General features: G+C 34.3%; 1 protein-coding gene and 1 long non-coding RNA gene across 4 annotated transcripts in view; one reads left to right on the top strand and one right to left on the bottom strand.

The window, feature by feature from the left end:
* Rabgap1l (RAB GTPase activating protein 1 like) overlaps positions 1-22,513 on the top strand; it is a 620,475-nt gene that overhangs the window by 210,814 nt on the left and 387,148 nt on the right. The window lies entirely within an intron of this gene.
* LOC114092471 (uncharacterized) overlaps positions 1-22,513 on the bottom strand; it is a 353,583-nt gene that overhangs the window by 37,347 nt on the left and 293,723 nt on the right. The gene's annotated exons all lie outside the window — the stretch shown is intronic.

Raw genomic sequence — 22,513 nt, 5'->3', positions numbered from 1 at the left:
CCAACGGCATTTCTTGTAGAAATAGAGAAAGCAATCATGAAATTCATATGGAAAAATAAAAGACCCAGAATTGCAAAAACAATGCTAAGCAGGAAGTGTGAATCAGGCGGTATAGCGATACCAGACTTCAAACTATACTACAGAGCAATAGTAACAAAAACAGCATGGTACTGGTACCAAAACAGGCGGGTGGACCAATGGTACAGAATAGAGGACACAGAAACCAATCCACAAAACTACAACTATCTTATATTTCATAAAGGGGCTAAAAGCATGCAATGGAGGAAGGATAGCATCTTCAACAAATGATGCTGGGAAAACTGGAAATCCATGTGCAACAAAATGAAACTGAATCCCTTTCTCTTGCCATGCACAAAAGTTAATTCAAAATGGATCAAGGAGCTTGATATCAAATCAGAGACACGTCGCCTGATAGAAGAAAAAGTTGGTTACGATCTACATATGGTGGGGTCGAGCTTAATAGGACACCCATAGCACAAAAGTTAATAACTAGAATCAACAAATGGGACTTATTCAAACTAAAAAGTTTTTTCTCAGCAAAAGAAACAATAAGAGAGGTAAATAGGGAGCCTACATCCTGGGAACAAATCTTTACTCCTCACACTTCAGATAGAGCCCTAATATCCAGAGTATACAAAGAACTCAAAAAATTAGACAATAAGATAACAAACAACCCAATCAACAAATGGGCCAAGGACCTGAACAGACACTTCTCAGAGGAGGACATACAGTCAATCAACAAGTACATGAAAAAATGCTCACCGTCTCTAGCAGTCAGAGAAATGCAAATCAAAACCACCCTAAGATACCATCTCACTCCAGTTAGATTGGCAGCCATTATGAAGTCAAACAACAACAAGTGCTGGCGAGGATGTGGGGAAAAGGGTACACTTGTACATTGCTGGTGGGACTGCAAATTGGTGCAGCCAATTTGGAAAGCAGTATGGAGATTTCTTGGAAAGCTGGGAATGGAACCACCATTTGACCCAGCTATTCCCCTTCTCGGTCTATTCCCTAAAGACCTAAAAAGAGCATGCTACAGGGACACTGCTACATCGATGTTCATTGCAGCACAATTCACAATAGCAAGACTGTGGAACCAACCTAGATGCCCTTCAATAGACGAATGGATAAAAAAATGTGGCATTTATACACAATGGAGTATTACTCTGCATTAAGAAATGACAAAATTATAGAATTTGCAGGGAAATGGATGGCATTAGAGCAGATTATGCTAAGTGAAGCTAGCCAATCCCTAAAAAACAAATGCCAAATGTCTTCTTTGATATAAGGAGAGTAACTAAGCACAGAGTAGGGACGAAGAGCAGGAGAAGAAGATTAACATTAAATAAGGATGAGACGTGGGAGGGAAAGGGAGAGAGAAGGGAAATTGCATGGAAATGGAAGGAGACCCTCAGGGTTATACAAAAGTACATACAAGAGGAAGTGAGGGGAAAGGGAAAAATAATACAAGGGGGAGAAATGAATGACAGTAGAGGGGGTAGAGAGAGAAGAGGGGAGGGGAGAGGTGGGGAGGGGGGAGGGGGGAGGATGGTAAAGGCAGCAGAACACAACAGACACTAGTATGGCAATATGTAAATCAATGGATGTGTAACTGATGTGGTTCTGCAATCTGTATATGGGGTAAAAATGGGAGTTCATAACCCACTTGAATCAAAGTGTTAAATATGATATATCAATAAATTTGTAATGTTTTGAACAACCAACAATAAAAAAATTTAAAAAAAAATAAATGAAATAAGCCAACTCCAAAAATCAAATGTCAAATATTTTTTCTCATATATGCAAGTTAGAGCAAACTAAGGGGAAGAAGGTGGTTGTGGGGAGGATTGGGTATCATAAAGATACAGGGCAGATTAGTGGAGAAGAAAGAGAAGAATGAGAGGGAGGGAATAAGAAAGGTAAAGGGGAAGATATATGGGATGAATTTAACAAAATAATGTTATATTCATCTATAAAGGTACCAAGGGAAGTTTCACCTTTATATGTAGAAAGTACCAATCCAAAATAATAAAGCAGTGAAAAGATCAGCAGAGGAGGGAGAAAAGAGGAAGGAGGAGGAGAGGATGAGGATTGAAGTAAAATTCCTTGTATGTACAATTCTGAACTCAAATACTATACATGATTATAATACTCTTAATAAAAAAACAAGCAGTTTAGAGAGAGGAAGTCTAAGGAAAAGAACATTTTTTTACATATGTGTACAAAATTTTTAAAAGAGTGTTGTGAACATATTTCTAGGGACTATATATCTCCCATAACAGAAGGAAGGTTAAACTAAACTTCATCTTCTGCTGATGTCACAGTCTGAGGGAATACTCTGTAGTTTTTTTTTCATGTAGAAGTGTAGTCCAGAGTATTTGAAAAGAGAACATACTTCATGTTACAACTATAATTCAACATGGGCTTCCTCCATCATCTTTGCTATTGCAGCGTCCTAGGAAATCTTCTCCCTAGGCAGTAAGAGTAGCTTCCTAAATGGTCTCCACCCCTCTCTCATCTCACAAGTACCCTTTTCTTGCAGCATGTTCTCCACATTGCAGCCAGAGGACTCTTTTTAATCATGCATAGATGAAGAACAAGATACAGTTTTTTAAAACTATTTTTAACACTCTGAATTCATTCCTGAAGAGCTAAGTTTCTTTCTGCTACCATTTCCTTTGAGCTTGGAATAATTTCTTTATTACTTCTTATGGTTCAGGTCTGTTGTTGATGACATCTCCTAGCTTTCCTTGAATTGAAAGTGTCTTTATTTTGCTTTAGATCTTAAAGGTGATTGTCACTGGTTATAGGCTAATGGGTTGGTAGATTTGCTTTTGATATTTTGCAGATATATATCCCCTGCTTTTCGGGCTCCGTAACTCCTGATGAATCTATGCCATCATTCCAGGGTTGGTTTCGTGGGCATTGTGACCTTGCAGATGCATAAGATCCCACACTTAGAAGAATCCTTTCTTTGGTTAAAAGTTCTGCTATTGCTGTCTTGAAATTTTCAATTTTTGAAAGAGGAGCCCTGTATTTTAATATTTTACCAAATTTGGTTTTTTTTTTTTTGCAATTTGGACACTTGTATGTTGTAAATGTTACCTACCAAAATATCTTTTCCCCTATTGGGTAAGACTTTTCTTGTATCTAGGCTGCCTGTGTCTGATTAATAAAGATCATCAAGATTTAAACAAATAAATGCTTTTAAACATTTGACCAACTTTCAAAAAAAATTTATAGATAGAAAATAAATTTATAATAAGAATAATCATTTGTTTTTTCATAGCTGTCCATTGTTATAAGGTTATTTCCATATGCTTTTAAATTTTATCCTTAAACAAGCCCTTGAGTTAGGCCAGTAATGATTCTACCCCTTTTAACTGGTATGCAAATACAGGCCTAAGGGAACTTAACAGGAAATAATCTTAAATCAGTTATCTAACCATTTATCTCTGATTAAAATTTGGGTTAAGAGTTTCTTTTTCTTTCTTTCTGTTTTTTTTTTACTATTGGTAAAAGTAGTGACAACAGCTAAATTTTTTATTTCCCCTAATATTTGTAAATGTAGTCTTATTTAATCTTCCATTGTTTAATATCAAATGAGATTAAATATTTAATCATTGGAGATAAACAAGAGAATTTGTATATCACAATTTTAAGTTGTGCTTTTTCAGATGGGAAATCTAAAGGTGCAAAAACTTTTTTATGGGTTACATAAGTAATAATTATAGGATCTGAATCTGTCACCTAAATCTTTAACAAAGTTTTATGTTCATTCTTCTATGCTGCACTATCTTCTTTTGCTTATAGAAGTGAATATGACCATATGCACTACACATTTATCATTATCTCACCAGTATTTTATGTCTTTGGACTGTATCTGACATTATAGGAAGCATTCAACACTATTGCATCAACAAATATTGAATGTAAAAAAATCTTTTGACAGTAACATCTGATATGGTTTGGCCTCTTTTTCTTTATTTTCTGGAAAAGGTACCATAGGTAAAGCTGCTTATTCTCTGAGCTTCATGATATTTCCAAAACTGCCATGTACTTTGAATTATGAATCAACTAATAACAATATTTAAAGGACTTCTGGGCCAAAAGGACTGTTTAAGTGCTAAGTTATATGCTTAGGGTAAAAAAGCATTATAAATATTAATTTTTAATAATCTTTATATATAACATTTTTGGATGTCTTTTGAATTTTATTTCTTTGTCCTTTATTTCTTTGTTTTCTTTGTTGACCTACTTTCACCTTCCCTCCTTTTTCTAGTTTAGTGAGCTGTTCTCTGGAAGCTATATTCTTTCTTCTGCCAAAACTTCAAATCTAATTTTGGAACAACTTCTGTAGGTAATTTAAATACAGAAGGTAGATTGAGTGCTCATTTTTCTTTTGATTTATATATGACATCTGTTTGGAACCAAACCTTTTCTTTTTTCAGAAACAAAACAAGAATTTTTTTGGTATATGTAGGGCAAAGGAAAATTATCTGAGAAATAAATTCTTTTGTTTCTAAAAGAAAAGTCAGCACAGCTTATAAGAGTGTATTTGATCAAGACCAAAAGAGTCCAGAAAGAAAGCATAACATACAGTTGGCTTTCAAGAAAAAGCTTACTGAGTGATGAGTGAAGGAAAATATGTGCCCATATTTTTATGGCCTACATAGAAAGTAGGATGTAACTTTCTCTTTTCTGACCCACTACTGAAGAAGAGAGAGAGTTGCTGTTTTCAGAGCTTGTTCTAGAATCCCACTTAATAAGTGCCTCACTCTCTGACTGAGACATTGTGCCTTTGGGCAGGCAATGGTAATGTCTTACTACAATTTCAAGTTCTGTGTGTCACTTAAAATGAGTGAAATGTAGACTTTCATTTCTTCCCATGAATCTTAGTCATTTCTGTGAGTGTGTGTTTTTAGTTATTAGATTCTTTTGGATAATAAGATAAAAATACACATTACATTTAAATTTTAGGGGCATTTTCAGACTTTGTCAAGTTTAGTGAAGTGCCTCTCAGCTTATGTGCACTCCAACAATACTCATATTTTACTTCAGGGCTGAGCATCATTTGGCTTTTTTACTTTCTTTGTATAAAACAAAAAGGTACTGGAAAAAGGTGCTGAATAATTTTAACTACATGCAGTGCAGTCGTTACGTTGACATCATGCACTTTCCCAAGTAATTGCTGCTATTAAATAAAAATGGGAATCAATTCTAATCTTTATCACATTTTATTGATTCATATATAGGATCATTCGTGGTACATATTTATGTTTCATTTGGGCACATGGTTAACTGTTGGCATTACTGTTGTTACAAAACTGCAGCATACAATCAGAATTCAAGTTTTTGTAGAATTAAAATAGGTTAATACCAGGATTATCATTATGCATTTAAAACAGAATGGTTAATTCATCCTTGTTACAAATAATAGGATTTTCTACATTTTTTGTTGCTGACTTTAGTTGGTATGAAACATTGTTATATACTGAATATTATTTGTGATGTGTAGATAATAAATCACATCATTGGGAATCTTTTTGTCATGCTGAGTTTTTTGTTTTGTTGTTGTTGTAATGTGTTATGTAACATTTGCTGTAAGTGGAATTTGATTTCTGTAATCAAAAGATACTATAATATTCTTTTGTTAATAAGTAGTTTCCTGCAACTATTATGTCTAAAGTTGTGTCTCACCCCACATTTATAATAGTCACATCTCTTAATAGTGAATATAAAATGTTAAGTCCTTTCAGGAACTTAAAACCAACAACTAGTTTTACTGTCCTATGCTTCAGATAGCTAACATCTTATTTTGGAAATGGGACAGGCATTGAGGACTGGGAGGAGGTGTGACTCCTTCTCTGTCTTTCAAAGAACAAGCGGACTAGAGCTTTCTTCTCTCGTTTCTATTATTTGCTACAAATGTATTCAAAAGTCTCCATCAATCTAGATTCTCATGAAAATCCCCCCAAATGTGAGGGATAGATTAGACTTAACTAGTTTTATTCTAATATATTTTAAAAGACGAGTAAAACAAAACAAGAACAGAATCTTGGTCTGATTGTCCTGTCATATTTTCTTAATCAAAAAGTTTAGGCCAGTGTTTGCCATAAGTATAGTACATACTCATGTTACCTAATAATTAACCATTTGTCTTGGCTCTGTTCATATTAGTTAAATGCATTTTTACGGAATTAAAAATTTACAGATATAAGGATATCCCAGGAATATTGGATAAATGGTGAGTTCTCCAAAAATTTCTAACACCTATTTTGTGTACAGATAAGATTTTTAATTGTAATACTGGCATATATGTAATTCTGCCATTTAGGAAGTTCCAACTGTATTTAATTAATTTTCATCTACTTAGAGGGAAGAATCTATTGGTTGAATAATATTTTCATGGTTGCTACTGCTTGAATGGCATAATTTTACTGCACATTACAATCAATTAGCCATCATAGTCTTGTAAATTTCTGTAAGAGATACTGCCTATTTAATACCTTTGCTCTTGAACAACACCAATAATTTTGTTTCCCTCTGGGACATACAGCTGTTCCCAGCCTACTCAGTGACATGTCAGGGCATAAAATCATCTTGACAGAAAGCTCTAAATTATAAATAGTCCTATAATGACATTCAGCTTGGGCGGTACATTTATAAAAGGAGTTATTAAGCAAAATGTCATTTCAACCCATTACTGTAAGTAGACTCTCACATTTCTGCAGCCATCTTTTGGTACCCAGATAATATTTGCATATATAGACATTTAAACAATTAGGGATATAAAAATTTATGAGTAGAAAGGCACAGGATTTTAAATAAATGGTTTCCTCAAATTTTCTAAAACTTTTCTGTCACAAGTACTCTTTAGTACACTCCTTTGTCCTGTGAAGACTGCCATAGTCTGGAGAGTTCAGACACTGTTAAAAGATAAAATTACCATGAATTTAAAGGTGTTCATTGACTTTTGTTTGTGATGGTGGGGCCAGTGACTTCTCACTCTCTGAAATAGGATCCTGATGAGCTGAGCAGAGGAGTTTGGCTTTATGTACAGGAGACGCTGAAGAAAACAGAACAGAAAGTGGTTGGTTGCTGCAGTTTCTTTCCTTGTAGAGGTTCATGCGGAGACTTTCTTCTTATGTGGTTAAACTTGGGATGTTTGGGGATTTGGCTATTATCTTTCTTTCTCCTGATTTCTCAGAAGGTCAGAGAACTTAGTTTCATTGTGGTGGGCTTAGAACTAGCATGAGTCACTTCACCCCATTTTCATTTGGTCTTTGTTTGACCTACTGTAGGAGTTGGATCCAAACAATGGGCTCCTGTAAATTTTACTTAATAACTCTGTGGTCTTTGGTGTTATTCAGAAGGCACTGTAGATATTTCATATATGATAAAAGAAGAAAAGAATGAGAAGTTGTTTTAGCTTGTTGTTGTCTTATAAGCAACTTCAGAATATTGGGTATTGAATAAAATTTTATGAGTACTTTATACCTATTATAAATATTAACTATAAATTACTTAATGTCAGTACTGTGATTTTAAAATGTCCAATTAATTCTTCCATCTTATTAAGACATTCAAATCCTATGAGAATCTACTTTTAACTCAAGACAATTTTTTTTTTCTGAGCAAAAGTATGTTTTTTTAAAAAAAGCTTTAATGTTTAAGTAACCATTGCTATAAATAATCTTCTGTTTTACCTTGTTATTTCAGTGTCTGGAAGTGGGTAAAAGAAAGTGAATTAAAGATCAGAGATCTAATAGTAGGTAATGGTTTATAATGTGAGTCCCTGTTGCAGACCCAGACTAAACAAACTTCAGTCTGTGTTACGGTCAACACAAGAAAAAAATCTGGAGCATTAGAGAATGGAAGCTGGCATTATGGAGGGGTTAGTGTGAGATTAATAGCAGCATGTAGCCTCTGTGAATATGTGTGTTTATGTATGTCAACAGTCATGCTATTTCGGTACCCCAACCTAGAAGTTTGTTAACAGTGTTGCAGAGTGCTGTTTAGCAGGTGAAAAATTGCCCAAGATGATTGCTAATCCCTACTTCTATCTCTAATTGAATTTTTTATACCTTTATTTTATCTATTTATTTTTATGTGGTGCTGAGGATCGATCCCAGTGACTCACACATACTAGGCAAGCGCTATACCCCTGAGCCACAGCCCCAGCCTCTAATTGAGTTTTTAATCACATTTTCTTCTTTGATTCCCAATTCCTTCTGATGAGAGGCATTTTCTTACTAGGCTTCTGCCAGTGAAGCAGAGTCCCTTCTTCTTTTAGACATGTCTTGAAAACAGTATAATAAGTTTATTCTTTCCTTTCTCAATTTCTGTCTCTTAGCGGTGATTTCTGTCAAGGGTTCAGTGTTCTGAGTTGTTCCCTATGCTTCTTAATCACTTTAAGCCACTTAGCTATGAAACTGCCTGGTGGAAAAAAAGTTGTACTGGCAGATGTAGGTCAATTCCTTGATTTGTCATTTTTCTCATTCCCCCTTAACATGACCCAAGAATGATGAGAAAGTATAATATTTTTAGCTTTCTTTTAAAAAGCTTTGTATTCTGGGTGAGTTTCAGCCACCTCAATTTCTGATATTTTAAGAGAATCCTGCTGTTTCTTCCAGAGTAGGCTCTTTATGAAATATTTTTGTGTGTGTTGATATTCAGCAGAAGAGGAACACAGTTCAGGCCACTGATTTATTTAGCAAACTTATTACTTTCTATTATGTGCCAGTCACTGTGCTTGCCACTGAAGATAACAGTGGTAAAAGATATTTTCAGAGCAGTTCATAGCCTGCAAAGATGAGTGACTGGCCAAAGATACTCAATTTGTTGATTGGTGAATTTAATTACCTAGTAAGTTATTTCAGGTCCCTCCAACAGACTTTTTTTTTTTTTTGCCTTCCCTATCATTTTTATTGCCGTGGTATTTAATCATCATCATCAAAAGACATATTTTTAATATCAGCTGTATCTGTCAGGGTCTTCAACTTTGAGTAATTTGTGATACCATTTCATGGAGGTAAGATCCTCAAAGGTCCTCCTGCCACCAGTGTTGACTATATGTATTATTTTAGTATTATCTAAATATGTGGAGGCAGAAGGTTAAGTATAACTTCTTTATACTTTCAACCCTCATGATCATAATCTAATAGGACCAAACAAGAAGATCAATAAAACATATATTTACCATACTAGTTCAATGTTAGGAATAAGTGTTTTTTTGAAACTTATATAAACATGATTCTGAAAGCTACCATGCATATTTTTCCCCCTTGGACTTGGCCTGCTTGTGAGGCCATGTGCCTTCAGATGACTCAGTTTTTCCAGCACACTTTTCTAACCCACTGGAAATCCTTTGTGTATGGTGTGGTGATAGATCATGTGACCTCCACTGGGTATATCATTTACATATTAAATCTCTTTATGTTCTGTTTTCTTAGCCTGCAACATAATAAAGAAATACTTGGTTCTAATGTGATGGTAAGTGTTTCAACAAATGTTAGCACCGACATTACATATCGATACTTTGTAATAAAAAGATAGCAGAGATAGAGGGATAGCAGCCAAAGTATCAGAATCTGCTTCTAGTAAAACTTTTAGGTTGCTTTAGAAATAAAAAATGAAAATTTGAAAATTAATGAATGCTCTTGAACAACTAAAGATAATCTCCCCAAGATTTCTTAGACTACAATTTAAGAACTATTTTGAAATATATACTGTATACAGATAGGTAGGCAAAGTAATTATGTGGCATAAACAAGTAAAAATCTAACAACTATTACATAATTAATAATATAGGCATCATGTGGATATAAATTACTTTGTAGTTGGAAATAATGATTAAACCAATTACTGAATAATTCACCTTTTTTTTTGGAGGTACAGTCTAAGTCCTTAATACAATTATATAAATTATATTAGGCTCTTTTTCTGGTACTTTTGAATGCTTATAATTATTTTTTTGAAAAATTAGGAAAAGATGTATTTTGATGAGTGATACTAATAAGCACGGATTAATAATGCAGCAAGTTATTACAAGCCATTCACCTGAAGGATAGTAACAGTTATATTATTTTAATGAAAGGTAATGCAGTTGTATTGGCCTCAGGACCAAAATGACAGTGGTCATGACTAGTCATCTTCTTTACTGGGTAAGGTAGTTAAGGAAAGGAGTCTATGTTTTTGAAGGCATCTTTTCCTACACGATTACCAGGATCTACAGGAGATAGGGCGGGAAGCTCTCCTTGACCATGTGCCACAGCTCTCCCTGTCTGTGGCACTTTTTCCTACCAAAATCAGTCTAAGCTTCTAAAGTCGTCTTTACGAGTCACAAGATAGAGTGGGGTCTTACAGGGGAATAACTAAGAAGAAGATTTTCAAAGGGTATTAAAAAAAAAAGAAGGGTGCACCAATATTACATATCCATAGAGGTATGATATTCATAGGGGTCTGTTTCCAGCCGATTCTCTTCAGTCCATGAATGCTGGAGAAATGTGCTATGTTAACAACTTATATATGACCACATTGGCCACTAGCTATTAGCAAGGAACATGTGAAACTGAAGAGTTTTTTGACTTTCTGATACAAAACATCTGAATCTAAAAATTGTTGTTTCCATGTGGCCATTCTCTAGGAAAAATATTAATTCATGTTACTAACTTGTTTAAATATTTCAAGGGACTTACCACTACTTGTAGAAACTTTATGAATTTTCTTTTCTATGAGAACAGGATTCCACAACCTTGAGTAACACCTTGCATGTGATGATAGGCCGTCAGTAAATATACATTTCACGTGAACGCTAATTAGATGATTCTGGGTATAGCACTTTGGCAGTAAGTAGATCTTTTTTTTTTTTTTTTTTAAACTTTGAGTGTATTCTAGAGCAGAACAGTGAAGACTGGATGGATGAAGTTAGAATACTAGAAAATCCAGATTTGACACAAACTGAGTAATTGAGTCCTGTTTAACAGGCATTTATGGAAGGATCAGCTCTGCATGGAATTCAGTAACATATAGGGTTATCACAGCCACAGTGTTGAATATGTATAGAATGATGAGGGGTGTAAGTGATGTAAAAAGGCACTTTATGCTGAAGTTTTGTTTTTTGTTTCTTTAATTTGGACTCCAGAAACAACTCATACACACAAAAGCATGAGTCTTTCAAGTTTTCTTTTGAAAACTGAGTCATAGATGTTACATTTCAAGCCAAGTTAAGGTTTGATTATTCTACACTTCATGGCTTTTTAAAATTCTAGTTGCTATAACAACTTTGATATTTCTTTATTATTTTAGCACTTCAGTTGCCATAACAATAAGATATCTTAAAAAATAGCAATTTTCATTTATAAGGGAAAAATCCCTTTCAATTAAAATGAATTTGAATTAACATTCATTCCTATAATGTGAACATATTACTTAAAATGTGTGCTCTTCTGTTTTTATACAATGTTAACAGACTTTTGCAGGAGATGTTTTGTGGCTAAACTTTCCCCTCTTGTGTGTTTACTGTACACCATTTGAAGAGAAATGGCTGATTTGAACACTTTCTGTAAGATAGACTTTTATTGGATTTCTTTGATTAAAAATCTTATTAAGCAATTTCCAGATTTTATTCCATAAAGTAAGAAAATCTCTTACCTTTGGAGATATGACAAAGCTTGGGATTTCTTTTTCTTCTATGTTATTTTAAAGTACATTTCAAATATTTTTAGTGCCATACTAAAACAGTTACCACCTTACTAGTCTAGAAATAACTGGCAACCTAGACCTGAAGTATGAGACTTTATTCATAGGGCAATACTTCTATTTACTCTTTGAGAAAAAAAAATTTCTAAGCTTAGTTTCTGATATTTAAGCCTCTAAAAAACTAAAGAAGGGGAAGACTGCTATATTTGCTGTGCAAACAAACTAAAAAACATAGGGAGTGATATATTATTTTTTAGGTACCTGGTTACTTATAGAAATTCAACAAATTAAAGCATATATACAGAATGGGATCCTAATTAGAATAAGTTATACACCACGTATGTATAAAATGTCAAGATATACCCTGCTGTCATGTATATCTGAAAAGAACAAATTAAAAAATCAGGACAGAAAATATTCATACATACACATATATCTGTGTGTTTGTGTGGGTACACACATGTATATCTCTAGCAGCTACAGGGGTATAATTGTATTAGGTATGATTGTATAGATTAAATTAGGTATAATTATATTAGGTTACAATCAGTTTGTACAGATAAGGCATGATTGTACAACGTTATGATGTATTAGAATGCAATGTTCTAATTGATGTTAATCATGATCCCTGCCTATGAGGCCAACATTAAATTATTTTCATAACTCTAGGTTAAGGAAGGTATAGTAGTTAAAACTTCATATAAAAATTTAAATACAGCCAGACATGGTGGCTCATGCCTAAAATCCCAATGACTCTGGAAGCTGAGGCAGGGGGACCACAAGTTCAACTTCAGCCTGGACAATTTATCAAGATCCTGTTCGAAAATAAAATTTAAAAAGGGCTGATGATGCAGTTCAGTGATAGAGAGCTTGCTTGCTTAACATGTGTGAGATCCTGGGTTTAATTCTTAGTACTGCCCCCCCCCCTCAAAAAAAATTACATGTGAAATTTGATACAGTAAAAAAAAAAAAAAAAAAGCAAGAAATTAACTTAAAAAGTCCTTCAATTTTCTAGGAAATGTAGGATCCTGGTACCTGAGGTTTTGTGAACTAAGGATTCATAATTTTATATTGTTTTGTTGTTAATCCCAGGATTTTCCTAGCAAGCATGGTCAGGTTTAGACAGTGATACTTCTTTCAAGGATATATTTTTTAAAAAGGCGTATTGAGGAGGTGGAAAAGATAAAGTACTGTTATTAATTTCTTAATCTCATCAGGCTACCTGTGGGTGTAGTTTCTTAAAAATAATGAAACAGAAAGGTTACTGATAGTTACTATCAGTGAGCTTTGAACAACTGCTATGTGCTTTCTTGTTAATATATAATTTTCATAAACAAATTTTAGAAAGGTTGGCTTTATCATCTTCGTTTTGTAGATGCAAGCTGAGTTACTTGGGGAGAATGATGTACCAGGCCTCTTGGCCCATGTATGGTACAGCCATCATGCAACCTAGATCTACCCAAAGTCTGTCCCCAAATTACGGTCTCTCTTATCTTCAAACTTAACAAATCCTTATTAAATATGATGGTATGTCTAGTGGGAAATATAGAAAGAAAGATCATACTGTGTATGGTTTTATTTTAGTGTTCTGCATACTATTTTGACCAATTAATTTCATATGAATATTTTATGTTTGAAGGTTCCTCCCCTAAGAAAGATTGGAATGTATGTGTAAATAAGTATTTTCTCTTTCCTTTGTAATTGACTCAGTGTAATGGATTCTCTTAAAGGTTTTGCTTATTTTGCAGTTGTCTTAGATCTCCACTGGCTGGGACAGTCTCAGAGAGAGTTATACCTGGCCCTTAATAAAGCTTTCCTCATTTTAGGTCTCATTTGTATCTGGACTCTTGTGTTTGTGAGTACAAGCAGTGAGCCATGAGTTAGGTAAAATGATTGTAAAGGTATGCAAAGGCTAGATGTATGTATTCTGTCCACCAAGAGATAGAACACCTTCTTTTAAGGCATTATATTAGCTTTCACTTTCTTTTGGTAGGGGTTGGGGGGGGGGGGGTTGTTACCAGGAAATGAACTCATGAGTACTGAACCACTGAGCCACATCCCCAGCCTTATTTTGTATTTTAATTAGGTCTCACTGAGTTGCTTAGCACCTTGCCCTTGCTGAGGCTGGCTTTGAACTTTTGATCCTCCTGCCCCAGCCTCCCAAGCCACTGAGATTACAGGCATGTGCTATGATGCCCAGGGTAGCTCTCACTCTTGTGAAACCTTATGTTAGTTGTTATGGTATTTTTCTTTTTAAACATCAGTTTATATGATTTCCTGGTTATGTGAATTTTCCTAAAATTCACTCATGTAATTTAGGGCTTTCATTTGTTGGGTTTACAGAGAAATGGAGTGCTTAATACATAAAAGTATAATCATAGGTTTATAATTTTCCTTGGTAGAACTGACACAGATTTTAAATGTTCTATTTTGATTTAACATGATACATATACACCTATCATGACACAGAATGTTTCCCTTATTCCTAAAAGTTCCTTTATACCTCTTGCTAGTCTATTCCTTGGTGTGTGCTCATGTGTACACACACAAACACATGTGCATACACACATACACATGTACACATACTACCTACTTTCTTTGAGCAAAAAATTATTATTTTTTTGCTGTTTCAGAACTTCATTTAAAATCAAGCAGGGTATACTCTCTGAAGTGTAGAGGTAGGGTTTCCTGTTGTTAGTTTCATCCATGTTGTTCATATCATCAGTTTCATTTCTTTTTGTTGCTGAGTAGTATTTCTTTACATGGGCATATCACAATTTGTTTATCTATTCCTCTGTTGGTGGATATATATATTTTTTCCCATTTGTGACTCTTTTATTTTCAAAATATTGATATGAATCTTTTTATGCAAGTCTTTTTTAGACATATATATATTTGGATGGCAGTGGAAGGATTTAGGATAGATTTGTTTAATATTGTAAGAAATTCCAAAACTGTTTGTCAGAGTTGCCATTCAGAGTTGGGCCATTTTATAGCAGTGAGAAGGCTGCCATTGTTCTATACCTTACCAACATTTTGTACTGTCAGTCTTTGAATTTTAGCCATTCCCATGGGAATATATTGGTATCTCTTTGTGTTTGACTTTGCCTTTAAGATGGCTGTGGCTATGAATGCTGAGCACTCTTTCATTTTCTACCACCTTCCTTCCTTCCTTGACATGCAAAACTTGTGCTCTTCACGGGGTACTATAAGATATTTTGATATAATTATACATTATATAATGTTCCGATGCAGTTTAAGGATATCTATCTATCTCTTGAAATATCATCTCTTAGTGGAGAGGCATGCAAAATGCTTTTTTTTTTCCATTAAAAAATATATGGTGCATTATCATTATTATAGTAACCTTTCTGTGCAATAGAACACACAGCTTATTTCTCCTGTCTTAACTGTAGGTAGTATCCACTGACCAGCTTTGCCCCATCCCTACCCATTGCTCTTCCCAGCCTCTGGTAACCAATGTTCTGCTCTTACCTTTCTTTTTCAAGATCACCTTTAAATATATATATATATATATATGTGTGTGTGTGTGTGTGTGTGTGTGTGTATGTATATATATATAGTAGTATATATATTCATATATATATATATGAGAGAGAGAGTGTGTATGTGTATGTGTATATATATATAGTAGTATATATATTTATATATATATATATATGAGAGAGAGAGAGAGAGAGAGAGAGAGTGTGTGTTGTTGATGAACTTTATTTATTTTTATTTGGTGATGAGGATTGTACCTAGTGCCTCATACATGCTAAGTGAGCGCTCTACCACTGAGCCACAACCCCAGCCTGTTTTTTTTTTTTAAAATTAATAAATTGTAGGAGTTAGTTGTCTAGTTTGAATTCAGGTCCTTTGTTTGACTAATTCCTTCTCCTAGTACTTTGACTGGCCGACTGGTTTTCTTTTTTAAAAATATTTTGTTTTAGTTGTAGTTGTACACAAACCTTTATTTTATTTTTATGTGGTACTGAAGATCAAAGCCAGGGCCTCTCCTATGGTAGGCGAGGGCTTTACTGCTGAGCCACAATTCCAGCCTCCCCTACTGGTTTTCTTAGTGATGTTTTTTATAAACATTTTTTATTATGACTTAGCCATTAAATTTTATTTTAGTTATTGTTTTCATTATCTTAAAAAATCTACTCTTGTGTTATAAAGATGTTGTTCTTTAATAATATTTTCTTTTAGAGGGTATTGATTTTTAGTTTCCATTTTATATTTATCTGTGTTCCTTTGCAACTAAATTTTTGTGTATGGTACAAGTTTGTGTGTGATCTAAGTTCATTTTCCCCCAGAGGAATTAGTATTTCAAATGAGACCAAAAAACTGCATCTGTGGATACCATTTTTCTAAGTACCATTTCTGGATTTTTCTAAGTGCCATTTACTGAAAAGATTTTCCTTTCCCCTTGACTTGTTTTAGGGTTTTTATTGAAATTCAGTTGACCATATAATTGAGGGTTTATTTTTGGACCGGTTATTCTTTTCAGTGTTCTTTTCACTGATGTTTTATGCCAGTCTTGACTACTATGGCTTTATAGTGAGTCTTAAAGGTTGTGCCAGTCTTCCCACTTTGTTTTTTCTTTTCTTTCTCAAGATTGTTTTAGCCATTCTAGATTCTTTTTGTGTACATATACATTTGAGAACCAACTGCTTCTTATTTTGAGGAAAAAAACCCTGTTTGGATTTTAATTGAAATAGCAAGAAATATATACTTAAATTTGGGGAAAACTGACATTCTTAACAATATTGAGTCTTCCATTTCATCAAGATGGGATACCTCTCCATTTGCTTAGGACTTTTTACTTTGTCTTAGTGACATTTTATAGCTTTTAGAGTAGAGGTCTTACATACTTTTTATTATTTCTATTTTCTATCTCTTGAGGCTATTATAAATGGCTTTTTTTGTTTTATAGTATCACTTCCTGTTATTTGTGTAGTATATAGAAATGAAAGATTTTAATATATTGACCATGTATTCCAACAAAATTTACTTGTTCACTCCTTAGTTTAATTTTTTCTTTTTAGTACTAGGGATTGAACACATGGACACTAAGCCACTGAGTCACATCTCCAGCCGTGCCTCCCCCCTTTTGTGTGGTGCTGGGGATTGATCCCAGGGTTTTATGCATGCAAGGGAAGCACTCTTCCAACTGAGCTATATCCCCAGCCCCCTATCCCTTTCTTAAAAATATTTTATTTTGACACCAGTCTAGCATGCGGGCACCCTACCATCAAGCTGCTTCCTAGCCACAGTATTTCATGTGTAGTCAGGCATGTTTGCCTTTTCTTTATTGGCTTGTGGTTCTTTTTCTTGACTGGCTGGGACCCATAGTACAAGGTGCATAGAAGGGGTGAGAGCATACATCTGTGCCTTCTTCCCATTCTTTGGGGAAAAGCATTTAACCTTTCATATCATACTAGATATAGGTTTTCCCTTAGAGTATCTTTATCAGGTTAAGGCATTTTCTTTCTGTACTATCATTAACTTAAATTTTTTAAAAATATTTTTAAATACCAATTACTTTAGTCATAATGAAATGAAGTTAATAATATAAACTTGGTTTTGCCCGTGAGAGGTTACTACATAAATATGATTTGTGATGTATATCACTTCAGAGGGTTTATTTATCTTCTAGTACTTAGACTATGTTACTCCCAACTATATTTGATAATGTGTTTAAAAATGCATTTTCCAGCATTTTGGTATTCTTAAAATAAGTAACCATTATTGTTTTTCAAAGTACTAGTCAAAGGTTCATATAGAATTGGATTTTGATAGAGGTGTAGATGACTAATATTGCTCTTAATTTGAATATATTAGGAGGTTGATTTTTCCCCTTTGTAATGAATCATGTATTTTTTAGCTTTTTGTTGTGAAGCTTGTATGTCATACAACAGATTACAAGGAACTTTGTTTATTCTGAGCTTCACAAAAACTGGTTACAACTCTTTCAGTCCTCTCATATATTTTACAAAGTATTTTTATATTATGCTCTATTTATTAAAGTTAAGTTAAACGTTTGTTTGTTTTGCTCCCTTTCTGTGCTAGTACTGTAGTGTGGGCACTTAAGATCTAATGGTAAACAAAATAGATGTTTTCTACCCTCATGAGGCTTGAAGTCTAGCCAAGAAAACAAAACTGAATAAAATAAACAATTATAAACTATGATAAATGTGAAATATGGTCTGATACCCTCTGTGAACCCAAGGAAGGTTTCCCGGAGAAATTAGAGATCAAAAGATTGTATCTAAATCAAATGAAAGAAATGAGATAATATAGCAAGATAGAAATATCCTGAAGCAGTGGGGATATAGCTAGGCTATGTAGGATTAGGAGTGAGGGAAATGTGGTTTGCAAATGAGAAATGAGACTAGATAGTTAATGTGGAGCCCAGTTTGTGTAGGACCCGTTAACACTTTGTCTAAGAACAGCATAAAAACCCTGAAACATTTTAACACAGGGAAGTGACACAATTGGTTTTGCATTTTGGAAAGAATATCATGTCTGTTTAGTGGATAATTGAATGAAGAAAAGCCATAAACAATGCAGAAAGACCAGACTGGAAGTCACTGCAGTTGCCCAAGCACAAGATGAGGCAAGCTTGCAGAGGGGAGTGACAGTGGAGATGGAGAAAAATTAACAAGAGGGAAGGTTGGAGAAATGCAGTCTCTGTGCACATACCTTTTGTGTCTTCTAGAATTCATCAGAAGACAACAGTGTTTACTTTAGTCACTATCTGTTCACCTTCTGGGATACTGCATTGCTTATATAGCTCCCTTTGGTAGTCACTTCCTACTGCTTATCCTATTTGTCATTAATAGCTAATATCCCTCTCTTGCTTTGCTCTCTGGGTTCTATTGAGTAGTTGCTTGAATTGACTGGATGTTTAATATGAAATAATAATATATGTTAAATAATATATTAAACATATTGAAGGCTTAAATTTAAAAAATCAGATGCTTGTGCTGTGTCATCTACAGTTACACAGTTTTAGCTGTTAGATGTAATTGTGAAGTAATCCTAAAAAATGAGTCCTCTCAGATATTTCCTGATTAGCGTTCATTAGTTGAAAGGAGAGGGAGGAAGTTGATGGTGATTATAACAAGAATGGTGCTAGTAAAACATTTAATGACCCCTCAAATGAAGAGAATGGTGCCTAATGTTGAAAACAAAGGATGCTGTGTGTACTGAGCTATGTGAACATATGATATTAATGCCTTTTGTCATGATTAGTTCCTATTATAACCAATCTGAAGATGGAAAAGAAGAGGAAGGGGCCAATAGAGTCAGTTGTTATAAAACAGGAAATTACTGTGTGAGTCCTACTGAAACTCTTCTATTTACTTATCCATTTTTTAGGAAGTGGAAGGATAAAAGAATGTGTGCAATGTCAAAGTCACTGCTTCTTAGACTTTGCCTCACATTATCAGGTATCTTCGGAAGCATGTACAATTATGGATTATTTCCGGTGTTTTTATATTCACATACTTGCCAGTGATTTTTAAAAAATAAGTGTCAAACTAAAGCAATCTAATATTTGAATTTCCCTTATTTAAATTTATATTTAAATCTTATTTAGTTTTTTGCCATTTCTCTAATTTTAGAAATATTACACTTTAAAACTATTTTTAAAATGTGTAAGTCTATACTTTTAATAATTTGTCTAAATTTTGGTAGCTATAGTAATTAACATTTGATTTCTAATTGTTTTGTTGTAAAGATTATTATTTTGACTTTTCTTTATATGGAATGTGGAACCTAGCTACATTCATGAATATTTATTTATCAAATGTAACTTCATTTTGCATATTTATTGTTGTACTAGGGAATTTTAGATCTGATTTTGTTTGATTTTAATGCAGTTGGGTATCTCTTAAAGTCAAAATGCTTCACTGTAAAATAAGACTTTCTAGCTTTTTTGTGTTAAATTTATTTACTTTCAAACCTAAATATAATATTTATTCAAAGATTGCTGTTCTAACTTGTCTTTAAATATTTCTGGTAATGAGAAATGCACTTATTCTATAATTCACCTAAATCCATAAAGGTTTTAACAGTGGCAGTCTTCCTACAAGGCAGTTGTACCTTAGAAATATTTTTTTTAGAGTCTGAGGAAATTTTGGACACTTCCTGACTGGTAGTCACCAGTAGACAGGGGAGGGGAGGGTAGATCTATATAGCTAAGAATGGCGGTTTCATCTGTTTTGTCTGTTGCCCCACTGTCCCCTGGGCTAGTCATGCTAACCTTCTCCAGTGCCCACTTTCTTCATTTGAGGGTTAGTGACTGGTTCCCTACTGTAGAGAGGTTTAAGATTTTACAGGTAAACTCTGAACACGCACAGCACCATGCATGGCACACAAAACATGCTTTTTGCATATATTAGGTGTCTTCCCTTTTCATCCTCAGTTTCCTGATTTATTTTAAACCTGACATAATTTTTAAATTCTTTTTGATGTTCTAAGCCATTTTTAAGAAAGGTGCTGACCTCATGAGAAATACATCTAAAACAGATGAATGGTTGTCTGTGGTAAGTCAAAATAAATGAAAATGTTTTTAATGTCTGTCAAATATTTGAGCAGGTATTTAATTTGCCTTCTTCTAACTTGGGTGCTGCTTAAGCACTGTATGACAAATTTGTTTAACCCCCTCACCTTTTTTTTGCATGTTAGGATAATTGTGTGATAAACAGTCTATTTCTTCTAATGCTTATATTCTGAGATCATATTTGACCCTAAGTATTTCTCCAAATCGATTTTAATATAGAGTTGTTAGTTCCAGGGCTTGCTTTTTTTAATATTTATTTTTTAGTTGTAGTTGGACACAATACCTTTATGTTAATTATGTATTTTTATGTGGTGCTGAGGATCGAACCCAGGGTCTTGCAAGTGCGAGGCGAGCTCTCAACCGCTGAGCCACAACCCCAGCCCCACCAGGGCTTGCTTTGCACCTCAAACTCATCAATTTTGTGTGGCGGTGGCGGGGATTGGAGAAATTAGTAAATGGTTTTAACTTCTTCTACTAATGGATATACAACTATATATTTTACAGGCAAAAATTTAGTAGTCCTATCACTTGAGTTTACAAAGACTTTACTGATTTTTAATAATTGATGAGTTTTTTCTGCCAAAGAGCATTAGATTACTGCTGACTTTTTGGTGTCACAGTACCTTGTGGTAGTTTTTCTATAGGGTTTAAAGGTGTGTGCCAGTTTTTCTTCTCTCCTGTTCATAGGGAATAATTTTTACAGATGGCATAAAAAGAATAGCTCTAGAAGTTCATAAGTGCCATTAACACATTCTAAGGATCGGTCAGTTCCATTGTCGTCTTCTTGTCAATCTTGATCGGAGCTTGCCGAGTAAGTCTATAAGCCTGCATGTGCCTGGCAACTGTTACCTAGTGACAGTTTCAGCTGCAGTAGCCATTGGCTGTGCTGTTGATTGGGGCAGGAGGACCGAGTCACCTTTCTGATGGTGAGTTCTGCATCAGCTCAGGATGAGGAGGAGGAGCAGGGCTCCGGCTCAGGTGGAGGCAGTGGTACTGAGAGATTGTGAAGATCTGCCGACAGCACCCTGGTAACTGCATCACAGTGAATCGGACTTCTGAATCAAGCAGCCCAGCCTAGCAGCTGTAAAAGTGAGTGTAGGTGAGAAGCGTTACCTTATTCCTGTGATAAGAGAACTATTTTGTGATAAGTAAAACTAAGAATGTACAAGAAGGAATATCCTGTGGCTTTTACAAAGGAAGAAGGACTTCCCTGAATGATGTGGCGGTGCATGAGAAAATAACTTTCAGAAGAATGCTTTTTGTTAAGCTGCTGTATTCTTCCTGAAGGAAATGTTTTCATTTCTAGTGCATGCTATTTCTTCAAAAGCTATGACAACAAAGACTGATAGGAGACTCTCTGAAATGCCTGTACTTTAGAAAAAGACTTTGGCAAATGTTAGCCTGATGCCAGAATGACCTTGGAAGCCTTTTGGATGAATTCTGTCCTGCCTGCCTTTCAGTATTTCAAACTCGAGGATTTAAACTCATCTTCATGCTTTGAGGTATTTTAAAGCAAGACTATCTCACAGCCCACCTAATGGCTCCAGTATTAATTGAGCACTTGCTCTAAATCTAATACAGAAATAGAAGAGGCATTTTCTTAGCATATGGCTGCTACATAACTGCAAATATAATACACAAGGTAATTTTCCACTTTCAGAAGATTTAATTTAAGTAATGATTTCATGTGTTAATAATCTAATGGAAATAGAAAAGGTATAGCAAAATGTGAAGCCTACTAGAAATACTTAAGTAATAAACAATGACAGTATTTCTAGTCAAATACTCTCAGTGCATAGGAAAGTTTCTATTATTGTTTAAATTTCATATATGTGTGAGATATAGGAATGGTTGCAAAGATGAGAAAAACTTTGAGCTATATATTTTATTACCATGCGCCAGTACAAGGAAGGTGGCATATTAAAAAAATGAAAGTTATCTTTTGTTAAAGATGCTGAAATTTATGGCTAAATAACAGCATTAAGAATTGCAATTTACCTGTTTCAGACCCAACTCTGTAGATTGTAGGCAGAATATACTTAAACCTTATTTTTGAAAGGGAAGAGATATAAATTACATTGCTGTTATTAGCACCAGTAACTGAATTGGGCTAAGACTGTTTTCATCTGAATGCTTTAAAAATGCATGCAGAATTAAACCTTCAGAAGTTTATTATATTGCTCACAGGCATATGTCATTCTCCCTACTGGAAAT

The sequence above is a fragment of the Marmota flaviventris genome, chromosome 12 (assembly GCF_047511675.1).
Source record: "Marmota flaviventris isolate mMarFla1 chromosome 12, mMarFla1.hap1, whole genome shotgun sequence".
NCBI classification, from domain to species: domain Eukaryota; kingdom Metazoa; phylum Chordata; class Mammalia; order Rodentia; family Sciuridae; genus Marmota; species Marmota flaviventris.
Note: the sequence above shows the minus strand (reverse complement) of the source record. Positions and strands in the feature narration are given on the sequence as shown.